The sequence below is a fragment of the Myotis brandtii genome, unplaced genomic scaffold, assembly GCF_000412655.1.
Source record: "Myotis brandtii unplaced genomic scaffold, ASM41265v1 scaffold953, whole genome shotgun sequence".
Classification (NCBI taxonomy): Eukaryota; Metazoa; Chordata; class Mammalia; order Chiroptera; family Vespertilionidae; genus Myotis; species Myotis brandtii.
The window spans coordinates 357,084-372,390 of record NW_005371933.1 but is presented as its reverse complement, the minus strand read 5'-3'; the positions used below and the strand labels follow the sequence as shown (position 1 = coordinate 372,390).

At 47.1% G+C, this 15,307-nt stretch overlaps 1 protein-coding gene across 1 annotated transcript in view; it reads left to right on the top strand.

The window, feature by feature from the left end:
• Positions 1 to 931: 931 nt before the first annotated feature.
• LOC106724749 (latent-transforming growth factor beta-binding protein 1-like) overlaps positions 932 to 15,307 on the top strand; it is a 136,543-nt gene continuing 122,167 nt past the window's right edge. The window contains exon 1 of the mRNA XM_014533185.1: positions 932 to 997. The gene's annotated coding sequence lies outside the window, so the exon portion shown is untranslated. The remainder of the gene's footprint in view (positions 998 to 15,307) is intronic.

Sequence of the window (15,307 nt, the reverse complement as noted above, 5' to 3'; positions counted from 1 at the left end):
GTCCGCTTTCTGCTCCCCGCTCGCCACCGCCTGCCCGGGAGCGGGAGCGCGGCGGGAAGAGCGGAGAGTGGGGAACCAGGCAACTGTACCCCCCTAAACCCCGAGTGCATTGTTACTGAGCTGCGGATAAACACAAAAGGCATTTCTGCCTGGGGCGTAACCTCGTGTGCTCGCGCGAACCCAGCTACTCCTAGAAGTTGGGCGTAAACATGAAGTCACTACAACTGGATCCCTCAGCATCAATGAAACTTCTTGCAACACAGTTTCAATATTTTTCTCTTCGCTAATGAAAAAAAAAGTTTTGGTTCCTGTTCTGTGGTCTAGAAATGATCAGCATCCTAGAAATTCTGGGCTTGGATCTTTCTGCACCTGTGTCTTAGCACCGACAGAAGTTTCTGCTGAAAAGTTTCTGTTATTGGGGGCTCTTAAACATTCTCCCAGCTCTCTTTGGCCGTTAGTCACAGGTTGGGGTGTGTGTGTGTGTGTGTGGTGGGGGGGGACTGGTTTTGATTATTTGGTGTTTTTCTTCAAGGGTGGTTCCAAGCATTGTGATCTCACCCCTCCTTGTTGGGAGACTTTTCTCTAAAACTAAAATGCAATTGAAAATGTGGGTGCAGATAACGTACACAATACATTTGGCTCTACTTTGAGGGTTAAAGAAACCACTTATTTGGACCTCGTTGTCTCCTCCTGTATAGCCCCAGGGCATGCTGGCTTCCTGGTTCCCCCACCCTTTCCTGATTCTAGGTCCTTACCCTTCTAACTGGGCATCTCTGGGTCAGGCATCCTGGACACCCGCGAGGACTCTCTGGGAGCCAGAGGAATATGGAAGCAGGATGTTGGGCTTGTGGGAACCCCCTAGAAGGCTGGGTTCTCTGGGAGAGAGTGCTGCCACTGCTGGACTCAGGAGTCTTGCTTTGTTTCAGGGTCAACGTCTGTGGAGGGCAGTGCTGCCAAGGCTGGAGTAAGGCCCCTGGCTCCCAGAGGTGCACCAAACGTAAGTCTCCATGCGCACAGCGGCCCTGCACGGTAGGCAGCGTGGGGCTGTTCACACTGGGCGATCCGACAGGGGTCACGTGAAAGGGGCTAATGCTGTCCTGGATACGCTGGTGTCTGGAGTACAATCCACCCCATTATCTGCAGCCTTCATTACCATCCGGGGAGGGCTGGGCCATGGGAACGTTGGTATCAATGCCAGCAGCAGACTGTTGTCTGGAGCCACGCAGCCAAGACTCCTCTGCACTCAACTCAGGTATTAATCACTCGGTCACACCTGTGAATCAGGAGTTAGGCAAAAAATTCCTGTTGGAGGATGTGCCATGTGACAGGAGCAATACTATTAATTGAGACGTAAGATGATGGCAGGAGGGGAATGGGAAGTAGAGGGCCCTATTTTAGGAAAAAACAACTAGTTTTTTTTAAAAAACAAATTTTTATTTATTTCAGAGAGGAAGGGAGAGGGAGAGAGAGATAGAAACATCAGTGGTGAGAGAGAATCGTTGATCAGCTGCCTCCTGCACCCCCCACCCTGGGGATGGAGCCCACAACCCGGGCACGTGCCCTGACCAGGAATCGAAACGTGACCTCCTGGTTCATAGGTCAACGCTCAACCACTGAGCCACGCCAGCTGGGCAAAGCATCAGTAGTTTTTAAAGCTTTCTGAAAACAGCAACCAGCCTCCTTGAGGCCTGGCTGTTTGACGGGCGGGGTTTCCTGCAGTTAATAATCATGCTTAGCAGTGTTTTAGATGAATAGATTAATGATGCATTTAGATTTGGAAATATTTCCCCTGTGCATCAAGTTAAGGATTAAGGTGAAGCATATTTTGAGGCTCCTCTTGATAAGTTGCTTCTGTCTCGTGTTCATTGGAAATAGAGAAATTTTACTTCCACTCAGAAAAAGTTAAGCATTCTTAGGTGTTCTCTACAGAGCGCTTGAGCCATAACTATGTGGACTGGAATCGTCCAAAATTTCAGCTGCTTATCAGTATTCAGCATAACAAGTCAGATTTAGCAGTTTGTCTTGTGTGTGGTTTGGATTTCAAAATACTGGTGGATGAAATTTTAAACATCCTAGTACAGTCATCCTGGTGAACTTGTTTGTTGAAAAATGCCTTCAGTCCTTGAAAGTAAGGAGGACTTTGGCACAGTGGCTTTAATTTTGTAAAAGGGAGTGTTCAGGTGGGTTAGGATTTGGCTGTGATCAAGGAGCAATGGCAGCTGTGAACTCACTTATTGAACTCAAACCACTAGATCAGAAATGCTCAGGGTTGTAGGCATTTGAGATTAAATCATAAACTTGTCACTTCTTAGATTGCACTTAACAATAGTGCACCAGCATTTTCCTGAATTTACAGTTGCTCAGGTCAAATTACACACCCTTTACTACCTCCTGTAACTCCTGCTCAAAACCTGATGTGACTCGGTTGCCTAAAAAACGGAGACAACCCATCCATGAGAGCACCATTGCGGTGGGATATGACTGTGTAAAGATGAAAAATGCAGAGCAGGGTTTTAGAGACGGGTGGGTGCCCCTTGCTGCCTGTCGGAGAGAATGCATCAAGACTTTGAGAAGTTTACTTGCAATTAAGTGCCCTCTGGGAAAAGAGGTAGTCCCCCGTTCTTGGGTTGTCTGAGGATTGGGGGACCCAAAGACATTCTAGAGCAGTGGTTCTCAACCTTCTGGCCCTTTAAATACAGTTCCTCATGTTGTGACCCACCCATAAAATTATTTTCGTTGCTACTTCATAACTGTAATGTTGCTACTATTATGAATCGTAATGTAAATATCTGATATGCAGGATGGTCTTAGGTGACCTCTGTGAAAGGGTCCTTCGACCGCCAAAGGGGTCGCGACCCACAGGTTGAGAACCACTCTTCTAGAGGATCCAAAGATGCTCTAGAAGCAGAACATCTAGATCTTGAGGAATCGCCACATGGCTTTCTGCTTCTCCAGGTGAGAGAGGAAAGGCGTGTGTGCGCCTAGGCACAGCTGGGTGTGTCTCTGAGAAGCTAGGGTTGAACAGTTCCTGCAGGTTCCGGAGGACATCGCTCCATTAATGTAGTATCACAACACCAACAACAAATGCTTCTGGCTGTCGGCCCAAGTTATCCTTCCAGATCCTGGAATGTAGCCCTCGGGTAGCGCTGGGATCTAAGCAATGCAACATCACTTTCCTTCGAAAGAGTATCCTTCCTGCCCAACCTGACAAATGAACTCAGGCCCAAATGCTAGAAACCTAAACCACAAGTCCTCTCAGCAATAATTGTTTTTAAAAATGATCTTGGGGTAGGTCAGTGCTCAGTCCACAGTGATGTATCTAGTTGGATCTTTTTCAACCCGGGACTTGCCTTGTGTGTGTCTCGCGTAGCTGGCAAGATGAAGGAGCCTGTTGCTTTCAGATGGGACAGCGGGGGTTGCCACTGATGCTGGAAACCTGTGTCCACGGCTGAGCAGCGTGACACTAGGAAATACTCTTGGTTTAGAAGAAGACTGAGTTCAGAACCTCAAGCCTTCACTAGCTGTGAGGCCTTGGCAAACTCATTAGAGATCATTTGACCTCTCTAACCCAGTTTCCCAGCCTGAAACGACTGCCAAACATGTGCCGACCTTGTAGGATTATTGCAGGTATGAAGGTGAAAGGGGACGGATGTGAAAACCTTGATGAAACCAGGAAGATTCTCAGAGTTTATTATTGGATGAAGCCAAGGAAATCCTGTCTCATGGATCTATGACTTGGTTCTCTTTCTTTTTTCCCTGTGTGTGTTTCCCCAACATTCGTCCTTGTCATGGTTTTCTTTTTTTTAAAAAAAAAATTTCTTTATTGATTTCAGAGAGGAAGGGAGAAGGAGAGAGATAGAAACATCAATGATGAGAGAGAATCATTGATCGGCTGCCTCTTGCACACCCCTTACTGGGGATCGAGCCCACAACCCAGGCATGTGCCCTTGGCCAGAATTGAACCTGGGACCCTTCAGTCCCCAGGCTGACGCTCTATCCACTGAGCCAAGCTAGCTAGGGCTCTTTTTAAAGTAATTTAGGGTTGGGGGTGATGAGTAAATGGGGACGATGAGTAAGTTCTGGAGATCTAATGCCCAGCAAGGTGACAATAGTTAGCGGTACTGTGGAGTAGACCTGGAATTTGCTCAGAGGGTAGGTCTTAAAGAGTCCTCACCACAAAAAAGACATGATAAATATGTGAGGTGATGGGTATGTTAATTAGCTTAATTGTGGTGATGATTTCACAACATATCAAAACAATGGCATACACCTTAAATATATACAATTTTTATTTGTCAATTATACCTCAATAAAGATGAAAAAAAAAAGAACAAAAGAAAAAGCCAGTCATTCTGTTCTTTTCTGGCTTTGATTACCAAGGAAAAAGAAATAAAGCACTTTGGGTTGTTCTGTGCCCCAGAATGCTTTATTTTAGAAGAACTCTAAAGAGACTAACTATTAGATTATTTGTGTGTCTCTAGTTTTCCTGTGCACACGCTTGCTGAGGGGAAAATACTCCCCTGAGGTATTCATAAATTGAATGGAAAAAATCCTGACACCAGTTTTTGAGACTATAACCACTTCAGTAAATACTAGTGGCATTGAGATTGCAAAAGAAATTGACGTGTGGTCTCCTCTCTCATTTATTATGCTGAGATTGAACAGTTACACTCGGGTATAATTTATTACACTTAAAAATACAAAAACAAAACAAAACACAAAAAACACACAAAAACCCCAGTGGCATGCCCACATGAAGTTCCTCCTCAATAAAGCAGTCATAGAATGTGCATGCTCCTTCAGTTGTATCACCCAGGATGCCTCCTCATTGTCACTGTATTTTGAGGATAATTGAAAGGCTTCAGTTAAAGAATTTCAGGTCATATCCAATGGATGCAAAAAGTATTTCTGCCTAAGACAGTGGTCGGCAAACTGTGGCTCGCGAGCCACATGCGGCTCTTTGGCCCCTTGAGTGTGGCTCTTCCACAAAATACCGACTTCTGCGCATGGGCCACGAAGTTTCAATTGCACTGTACGTGTGCACCCGCAACTGGTAGTTTGCGGAAGAGCCACACTCAAGGGGCCAACGAGCCGCATGTGGCTCGTGAGCCGCAGTTTGCCGACCACTGGCCTAAGAGATCGGAGGGGTTTATGTTGTTTCCTTTGCTTAATCCAGTGAAGAAAATAAGGTGCCCCTTCCAGGCAGCCTGGATTGTTTTCAGTTGATTGAAATTGAATTTAAATGGACCACAGGCAAATGCTTCTGAAGACTGAAGACTTAGTGACCCTTAAATCTCTGATCAGAGAGACGTGACACAAGCAGGCGCAGGGACAGAGAATGGCTATGCGCAGCCACAGAGGGGGTCCTGGGGTTATAGCTGCCCAGTCTCTCCGTGGGGACGCCCGATTGCATGCTAATGCTGGTGTTCCCAGACACCCTTTGTGTGTGCAGCTCCGGAAGTTGAAATCGCAGCACCAGATATGGCGTTATAGTTATTAATAGGAAGTGACTGCTGATAATGGTATCAGTTTTGGGTAAAAGAGATAGTGCCACATTTTTCCTCTCTCCAGAGAGTTAACATTTCGAGGAGGGCTTTGTAGCTTAGAAACTCTGTCTTTGGAGTGGGGCATTCATGTTTTTGCCTCTCCCCATTTTTTTTATTTTTTCCCCTCTCTGTCCAAACTGAACCCACCGCCTATAAGGGTTTCTTTCAATTTGTTTGTCCCCCTTTCAGGGTAAATGTGGGCCAGAGAGAGACATTGCCAGTGCGCTTGGCTTTAAAGAGAAGACTGGACGTGGGGATGGACACCACAAAGAATAAAGGGGAGATGAGGGTGAGGCTGGGCTGGCAGGATGAGGGGGCGGAAGGGGGAAGGTGGCGGAGGGCCCGGCACATGGCGGGCCCTCGGCAAAGGCATGGATGGTTCTTTCATTTACTTAACGGAGATCTGTTTCGCTTTTACCATGTGCCACATTCTATGAATAGAGGAGAAACGCAGCCAGCTGTGGGGAGGACAGGGTCTGTTTTTACTCACTTAACTCATGCACAGCAAGTGACTTGTTCTCTCCTTAGCAAGAAATAGAAAAATCGATATTCCATTGCTTTTCCATTGGCATTCGGCCCATGCTGCTTTGGGAAAAGGAAACCCAAACCTAGACGTGTTCCTTCTTTGTATGCAGGGGGGCCAGAGGTATGTGTACCCTCGGTGCTCAGCGATGCTGCAGCTGATGGCAGCGGTCGGGAGGGTGCGATGTGGCCGGGTTCCAGGTGACCAAGGGGACTTCCAGGCTGTCGCCTGGCCCTTTTGGCTCAGGGTTGTGCTAGCTGAGCTCGGGAGCCAGGCCCAGAGCGATGACACATTTTTCATGTGCCTGCTATGGCCATCCACAGCCGCTGTGCCAGTAGATCTGCAGTGAGGTTTGCCATGGCAGCTGCTGGGAGGGCTGCCCTGGCCCCAGTGCTGGGAGCCAGGGTGGGAGGCCCGGCTGGGAGAATCTGGTCCTGCTGCACAGACAGCCCGGTGAAGGGAGAGGGACCCAGAGGTCAAGTTCACACTGGGTCAAATATGTGTTCTCAACGCTAGTTAAAACAAACATTTAGGAGCCATAAATTCTGTGTTGTGATAGTACTTAAACCTTTGTGGGGAAGCCCTCCACAGGCCCAGGGGCCGCCTGGACACACCGCCTGCCCGCCCGCCCTGCCTGGCCTGCTATTCAACGTTTCTCTACTCAGTGAGCCCTGGGCCTTTAGGAAGCCTGACTTTGGCAACCACAGGAGTTTGCTGTTTTTGACCCTGTCCTTTGTTGTCTTGGATATTCCAAACATACTCAAACATGTCTGGGAGCTCGAATGGAATTTTCCTAAAAATGCAGATTTTGCTTCCAAGGCCTTCCTAGCAATGGACAGGGTGACACGGAGTGCTAGGGCTGTGTCTCTACTCTTTCAGCACCCACCGGCCAGGGCGAGAGCATAGACAGGGTGCCCTGATGGGGTGAGGGTGGCTTGTGCCTTGCTTTCCCGAGCACTGAGAGCATTTTCTTCATCTTCACATGCCGTGGGGGTCGGGGAGGCAGGCTTGACTTACCACCCCCTTTACAAAGAGGAGGCAGAGCTCACACCCCACCCCAGACCTTGCGGCTCTTGGTTCCTGGTTCTTTCCAGCGCCCTCGCCTGCCTGCATGTCTAGTGGTGCCATATTCTCTCTTGAGGTCTTGGTCTTCTTAGCTCTCCGTCCGGACAGCCCTGGCTTGGATTGGCTTTCACTGCCTCAGTTTCCTTTGTGATTTGCCAAGCTGTGGAGTTTGCTAAGCCTGCCACAGCAAAGTGCCACGGCCTGGTGGCTTAGAACAGTAGACATTCACTGTCTCAGGATTGTGGAGGCTCGAAGTCCAAAATCAAGGTGTCAACAGGGTGGGTTCCTCCTGAGGCTGTGAGGGAGGGATCTGCTCCAGGCCTCTCTTCTTGTAGGAGACTGTCTTCTCCCTGTGTCTCTTTACATCATCCTCCCTCTCTGTGTGTCTATCTCTGTGTCCAAATTTTCCCTTTTATAAAGACACCAGTCATATTGAATTAGGGTTCCTTCTAATGACCTCATTTTGACTGGTCAATTTAACTGGTCATTTTAACTGGTCAATTTAATTGGTCATTTTAACAATAGTGCACCAGCATTTTCCTGAATTTACAGTTGCTCAGGTCAAATTACACACCCTTTACTACCTCCTGTAACTCCTGCTCAAAACCTGATGTGACTCGGTTGCCTAAAAAACGGAGACAACCCATCCATGAGAGCACCATTGCGGTGGGATATGACTGTGTAAAGATGAAAAATGCAGAGCAGGGTTTTAGAGACGGGTGGGTGCCCCTCGCTGCCTGTCTCCTGAATATGGCTCTCTACTCAGTGAGCCCTGAGTCCTGTGTCCAAATAATAAAGATCCTGTGTCCAAATAAGGTTCAACTAAGGTCATGTACTAAGGTACCGGGGGTCAGGACTCCGACATATCTTTCTTTTTTGAGGGCAGGATTCAACTCCTAACACAAGCCCATAGATACTGTGCACATGGACTTGAGAGGTGGGCTTACTTGGAGGTGGGTCACCCTGGGGCACTTGGGAATTCCCCAGCCGCAGCCCAGGGACGGGTGGGCGCAGGCTCGGGAGGCCCTTCCCACACAGAACGTTGACTGTGGACTCGCTCGGCTTCTTCCCTAATGTCGAACCTCTGGCTGCTCTGGGGCTGGGGGGCGGAACTGGCTACTTGTGATTTTGGTTATGACTCTGGCCATGTGACTTGGTCTGTTTTAAGAGGTTCTAGATGTGTGGTTCTTCACCGTGAATGTGCAGCTGGTCATTGCGGGAGTTTGTTGAAGTGCTGTATGGAATCAGAGTCTCTGGGGCTTTCCACAAGCACCCAGGTGACGCTGATGAGGGTGGCCCCCATTTTGAGAAGCTGATTCAGAAGGAACCCTCTGCTGGGCAATATTTAGGACCCTTGTTTGGGAATTTAAGGGCCAAGCCCAACACTTAACAACTCAGAAACGTCTCAAGGTGGGGGTCCTCTAAATATTAGTTCAGCTCACTTTTGAATATATATACCAGTGGTCGGCAAACTGCGGCTTGCGAGCCACATGCGGCTCTTTGGCCCCTTGAGTGTGGCTCTTCCACAAAATACCACGTGCGGGCGTGCACGTGTAGTGTGATTGAAACTTCGTGGGCCCATGCGCAGAAGTCGGTATTTTGTGGAAGAGCCACACTCAAGGGGCCAAAGAGCCACATGTGGCTCTCGAGCCGCAGTTTGCCCACCACTGGTATATACGAAGAGTGTAGCATATCAGGTTATTTCATCCAGTTTTTCTTTAGTTAGTGGAGTGTATGATAAATATGTTTTTACAAGAGTTGGAAAATTTCAAAATTGTTAGTGATATGTATGAGCTTAAATAAAATGGTTTTTAAAAAGGTTGAAATGCTTTTGGAACACACTGAGTGGTTTTTTCCACTAAGTATTCTATTTTTAATTACGAGATATTTTAAGTCCACAAAAACAGAAAATAATAGATCCAACAGGGTCGTGTTTTTAAAAGCTCCCAGAAGTGGTAATTAAGCACAATGATTTATAGATAAGGGAGAGACTACGGTCTTATCTTGCTCTAAATGCGTGTTTTGCTAATGAAGTTTCCTGTCTTGTTAGTGGAGAGAAAATAGTACATAATTGGTTGGTGTGGCACAAATTGGTTGTTTTGGTACTTATGGAAAAATACATCACAGCTGTATTTATCTGTGTATGTCCATGTGCACCTATTCATTTGCCTTCCTTATTATGCAGGATTGAACATTTCTGGTAGGCACAGCCCATTGGGCTGTGAGACCTGGGGCAAGGCCAGGTGACCCCATTCACAGCACGGGAATAACATGGTCTGTACTGTGATTCAGAGGCTTGTTGGGGTCCCGCATGAAGTAATATAGGAGAGGTGCCCAACAATATTTGAGCTCTCAGGGGCTCCCATTATGCTTAGGCTCGCCCCCTCCTGGGTGCCCCAGCCTTCTACTGTACACAATTGATTTTTTACAGAGAAGAAGGGAGAGGGATAGAGAGTTAGAAACATCTATGAGAGAGAAACATTGATCAGCTGCCTCCTGCACGCCCCCCACTGGGGATGTGCCCGCAACCAAGATTCATGCCCTTGACCAGAATGGAACCTGGGATCCTTCAGTCCACAGGCTGACGCTCTATCCACTGAGCCAAACCGGTTAGGGCTACACACCCCTCTTTGAGTTTCTCAGATCCCCTGGGGAAAATCATGGTACTCTCTCCTCGTCCCCCCTGAGCACTGATTTCACTCTGACTTGGCTCTGCCTAGGGCTGGACCAGGTGGGAGAGGCACCTGCCTCCCCAACAGCGTGGGTCTCCTGGGGAGCAGCGTTTTCTTTGTGTCATTTTAAGTCTCCGGGCTCCGCTCCTTGCCATGGTCCAATGGTAACTGAATTGACTAAAATCGAATTGAACCAGCACATCTGATTCTCTTGTGTTGTAAACACCGTCCTCTAAATCCTACATGAAGAATTCTCCTTCCTCCGTTGACCTCACCTTTTGGCAATCATCTCCACGTGGTTTTCTTTCCCCTCTTTTCTCTGGGGGGTTATCCCTGCCCAGCAGACACTGCGATTCTGACAGCTTTTCAAGGGCGCAGCACCTTATTCTCTTTCCTCCTGCTCTCTTTCTCTGAAGGCTGCCCTGGCATGGCCCGCACTTTAAGACAACTTTTCCTTTCTTCCTGCCAATTTTAGAATCTCTCTGCTCAACATCAGCTGATAGAGGTTTGGGACTAAGTAAAATGAATGTGGTATGATTTTCCCCCCTGTAATTTTAGATCCCCAAATACTGCTCTTGGCCAACTACACCATTCCCTGTGGCTTTTCCACTCCACCACATTTGAGTAATATTGTTGGCAGGGATGTAAGTAAACAGTTTGCGAAATGTTGTGTTTTGTAAATTAGGAGATGGATGGGCTGGTTTTTGAATACGTGCCTTCGGTTCTGCTGGGCCTGAGGAAAGATGAATTTGGGTGATGGATGGGAAGACCAGTTGAAGGGAGGTGTTGCTATCCAAAGTTGATGTGGTCACCTTTTCTGAACCGGTGAAATCAGTTATTCAGAAGTGAGGACACAGTGGCTGGAGAGGAACCTTCAGAGGTGTTTTGGGAATAAATTAAAGGAGGGAGGAGAGAGGAAGTAACTAGTAAAAAGCTACTGGAGGAAGACAGGGTAATAAAATAAGGAAAATACAATAATAACTCTCTTTTGTCTTTATACACTTAAAAATGTCTGTATTTCTTGTAGGGTTACCAAACAATTCCAATCTCACTTGCAGTCTTGTAGGAACTTAATTTTACCATTGTTACTATAAATTAAAAGTAGAGTCTCCAGCCTTTCACCCATATGTATTTTATTTTAACACCACATCCAGTGGATAGTTGATAATGAAAATCTTCAAAGTAAGTTTCACGGTGAAAGCTGTTTAAACCAGCTAAGACATAACACCTCACCTTGATGAATTATTGGCTACATTGACTCAAGAGTGGGGCACTTTTCTGCCTTTGCCATTAACTGGGAAGCTTCAAGCAGCTCAACAAATGAATTCTTTCTGAGACATTTCAAAACCTAAATAAAATGGGTGGGAGAGCAAAATTCATTACTCAACCTCATTCAAGTAATTCTTGTGGCTATCAGGCATACACATCCTCTTCCCTCCTAACACTGTTCACATCGTGTCACAGTCGTGTGTGTGTGTGTGTGTGTGTGTGTGTGTGTGTGTGTGTGTGTGTCGTCCCAGCTTGCATGTGAGCTCTGTGCGAGGGGGGGGTACACTCAGCCCTCTTTTACCCTCAGTATCTGGCAAGTGCACATAGACTTTATGGAATGAATGGATGGGTTTATTTGTTGCACTTTCACTGAGCCCCTGTGTACCAGGTACAGGCACACAGAGGTGTTAAGCACAGAAGAAAATAAAGCAGGTGGTAGGCTAGAGAGGGATGGGGCTGGAGGAGGGGAGCGTGGTCAGGGACGCTCTCTGTCAGGAAGGGATACGAAGGGGTCTGGAGGAAGAGTCTTTTAGGCCAGGAGAAAAGCTAGCACAAAGGCCCGGGGTGGGAACGGGTCCAGTGCAGGGGCCAGGAGTGAGTATTACTGGTTTGCAGGTAGGACTGGAGTATTAGTGAGAAGGGAGACAGGGCAGGGCCAGTCAGTCTGGTAGGTGATAATAAGGCCATAAGTAAGACAATAAAGGGGACTTGGAAATGCATTTATGATGAAGGAATTGGTATTTTCAGCACTTCTTTGGAGGCCTGGAAAAAGAATGTTTTAAATAGAGAATTCATTCAATCACTTTTATTGCTATTTTTTATGGATGAGAAAAACTCCATATAGAACAGTAAAGTGCTCAGGACCACAACAAATTATTGTCATAGTCTGACCACCTGGGTTGTGCCCTGACTGCCAGCCCAGCTCCATGCTGATTGGACCCCATCCCCCATCCACACCCCCAAACCCCCAAGCCTCTGTGGAGCTCTGGCACAGAGTGGACACTCTCACCAGTTTAAATAGAGAATTCATTCAATCACTTTTATTGCTATTTTTTATGGATGAGAAAAACTCCATATAGAACAGTAAAGTGCTCAGGACCACAACAAATTATTGTCATAGTCTGACCACCTGGGTTGTGCCCTGACTGCCAGCCCAGCTCCATGCTGATTGGACCCCCTCCCCCATCCACACCCCCAAACCCCCAAGTCTCTGTGGAGCTCTGGCAGAGAGGGGACACTCTCACCAAGGTCACAGACCAGACTCAGGGTGAAAGCTTGAGGGTTAAGAAAAGTCTCTGGTCACAGCTGTGTTAAAAGGCAAATTGTTGGGGATCCTCACATGGCACTAAATGCACAATGCAACATTTAACCCTTTAAGAACCGAAGAGGACAGTCCCACTCTGGTCTCCATAGAAAATTCCCAGAGAGCCGTTAGCATGTGTTAAAGTGAGAGTGCAGAAGTTGTGGAATACATTTGAATGCTGTAACACCCTGCACCCCCCTGCCCCCCCCCAAACCCCACGGTCTAATTTACAGATTGGGGGTGAGCCCGAGGGAAGAGGTAGATGCAAGGCAGCCACTGCTGGGCGCCTTGGCAGTCACTCACCGTCTCCGGGCGATTCTGTTCCTGTTTGTGTAACGGGGTACCCATTGGCTACACCTCCCATTTTGTAGTAAATATTAAATAGAATGTGGTTCATGAGAAAGCTTCCCCCAAAGTGCCATATAGGCATAGGGTGATGTTACTGGTAAAGTTTTTCTGGCTGTTTCGTGAATGTTTTTCAGTTTGTGAACATTTTCTCTGCAACGTGTTGGCTATGTGTCTGGTCTTGAACCGTAGACCCCTTTGCCTGTTTCCGTGGGATTGTGAGGATTACAGATCTTGTGTCTCTGGTCTTTATTGATTTTCCTGTTCACCGATGGGTTATGGTTTCTTGGGCACCTTCTGGAAGTGGGTTTGAAAATAAACAAAAATACCTAAATCCCCTGTTGGCCCCCCATGCCTCCACTGCGATTTGTATTATTCTCCTAAGAGTAGAGTGCAGGCAAAGACGAGAAACCTTTGTTTTCTAGAGAGATCTGTTTCTTTCTTATGGTGATAGTGAAACGGTTAAGTTAGACCAGAATATCTTAGTAATCAGAGGTGAAATGATACAGATTGTTAGTAAATTAAAGGCAGGGACCCTGCTTTTGTTTTCCGTTTTATCCACCAGAAAGTTGGCCTACACAGCAGTTCTGTGCATACAATAGACCCTCAGTAGGTTTCCTTGATTCATAAGCATTACAAGTCACTGTTGTTTCTGAGGGAGAGACCAGCTGAAATTCATTTGAATCAGTGGACTGAGATTATGTCGTTAACCAGTTCCCTTTGTTATGAGAGAATGAATATTAGCAAACCTTCCCGTGGAACAGCTTTTAATGCTCAGTTTTGACTGTTAAAATTGCCCCGTTTTGTCCTATAATGCAGACTGCTTTAATGGCATTTCACAGACCTCGTGGTTCTCCAGGTGTGGTCCTTGGGCCAGGGGCTTGTTAGAAATGTAAATTCCTGGGCCTTACCTTAGACCTCCCGAGTCAGAAACTGGCCTGGGCCCAGCACTCTGTGTTGTAACAAGCCCTCTGGCAGCTAGAGTTTGAGAAGTGCTGCCCTGGCCCAATCCATCTCCTCTCTTTTCACCCCCCCTCCATTCATGTGTAGAGGGAGGCAGGGTGCAGGGAAATGGGCTCCTCTGGGCTCCAAGCCGTGGGGACTAGCCGCTAAGCTTCCTCCCCCTTCCCGGTGGAATGGGGCGGTTCTGCAGTCTCCGACGGGAACCTCGTATTCTGAGCAGGTGCAGCGTGCATGTTACCGCACGTCGCATTTGGCACTCTCACCGAGGGGACCAGAGAAGCCACTCTGCCACCCAGTGAATGTGAGTCTTATATCTTTGGGCCTTCCTAGCCCTCTTCCGTTCTTTAACATGGAAGATGCTCAAATCACACTTCTTCAGATTCATTAAAGCTGCAGGTATCAATGTGTGGTGCTCGGACTGGGATGTGTAACAAATGGAGGTTGTGGGGTCCCACCCCAGACCTACCGGATTGGAACCCTGGCGGTGCCTCATGACCCTCGTTTTCCCAAGCAGCCAGCTGACCCATCCACCTTGAAGCCCCAGACCCGGGGTTAAATTGGGTTACCAGAATAAAAGATGCCGAAGGCAAGGAAGGATGAGAAAGGTCTTACAAAGTTATACCCCTTTGGCCCCCCATGCCTCCACTGCGATTTGTATTATTCTCCTAAGAGTAGAGTGCAGGCAAAGACGAGAAACCTTTGTTTTCTAGAGAGATCTGTTTCTTTCTTATGATGATAGTGAAACGGTTAAGTTAGACCAGAATATCTTAGTAATCGGAGGTGATGAAATGGTTAAGTTAGACCAGAATATCTTAGTAATCATTTTCTCAAGCAGCCAGCTGACCCATCCACCTTGAAGCCCCAGACCCTGGGGTTAAATTGGGTTACCAGAATAAAAGATGCCGAAGGCAAGGAAGGATGAGAAAGGTCTTACAAAGTTAATAAAAGCAACAGGAGCGAATATGACATGTTGTTGTAGAGGCAGGTGCCATTGCTTGTTTCCAAAATAGTTTAAAAGTGAAATGAAGAGCAAGCTCTGGTCCAGAACATGCCCTCAGCGTTGGCAGGAGCGAGACTTTCTCGTGCAGAGAGGAGGGAGTTTAGACCCAGGGACAAGGGACGAGGGACGAGGCAGCACTGCTCGCCCTTCCTCGGGGCGTGCTGAATTCGGTCCTGGAAGTCAATGGAGGAATGCATCAGATGTTTGGAAGTGGCCCCATGAAGAATTGTGGCAATCACACACACTTTCATTAGCTGCGTATTTAGGAAAAGAATGGCTCGTTCTAAGACTAGGAGTCTTGGTAGAAAGAGCTGAAGAAGGAGTTTGTTTGCTTATTCTATTTTCCCATTATGTGTCTTTTTTACCCAATTACTGAAGAAGCATTAGGTCTTTTAAAAATGCCTGTTCCTCTCCAACTAGAATTTTTTTTTTTTGGGGGGGGAGCTTATTTAAATAACCAGTTATTGTGTTACTACTTATACCTTGGTAAAAGTAAATATTGTACCTTTTTCCCCCAATGTAAGTAAATAGCAATTTCCAAATGGCTGCATGTTATAATTTTTTAAATCCTCACCTGAGGATATGTTTTTATTGAGTTTTAGAGAGAGAGAGAGAGAGAGA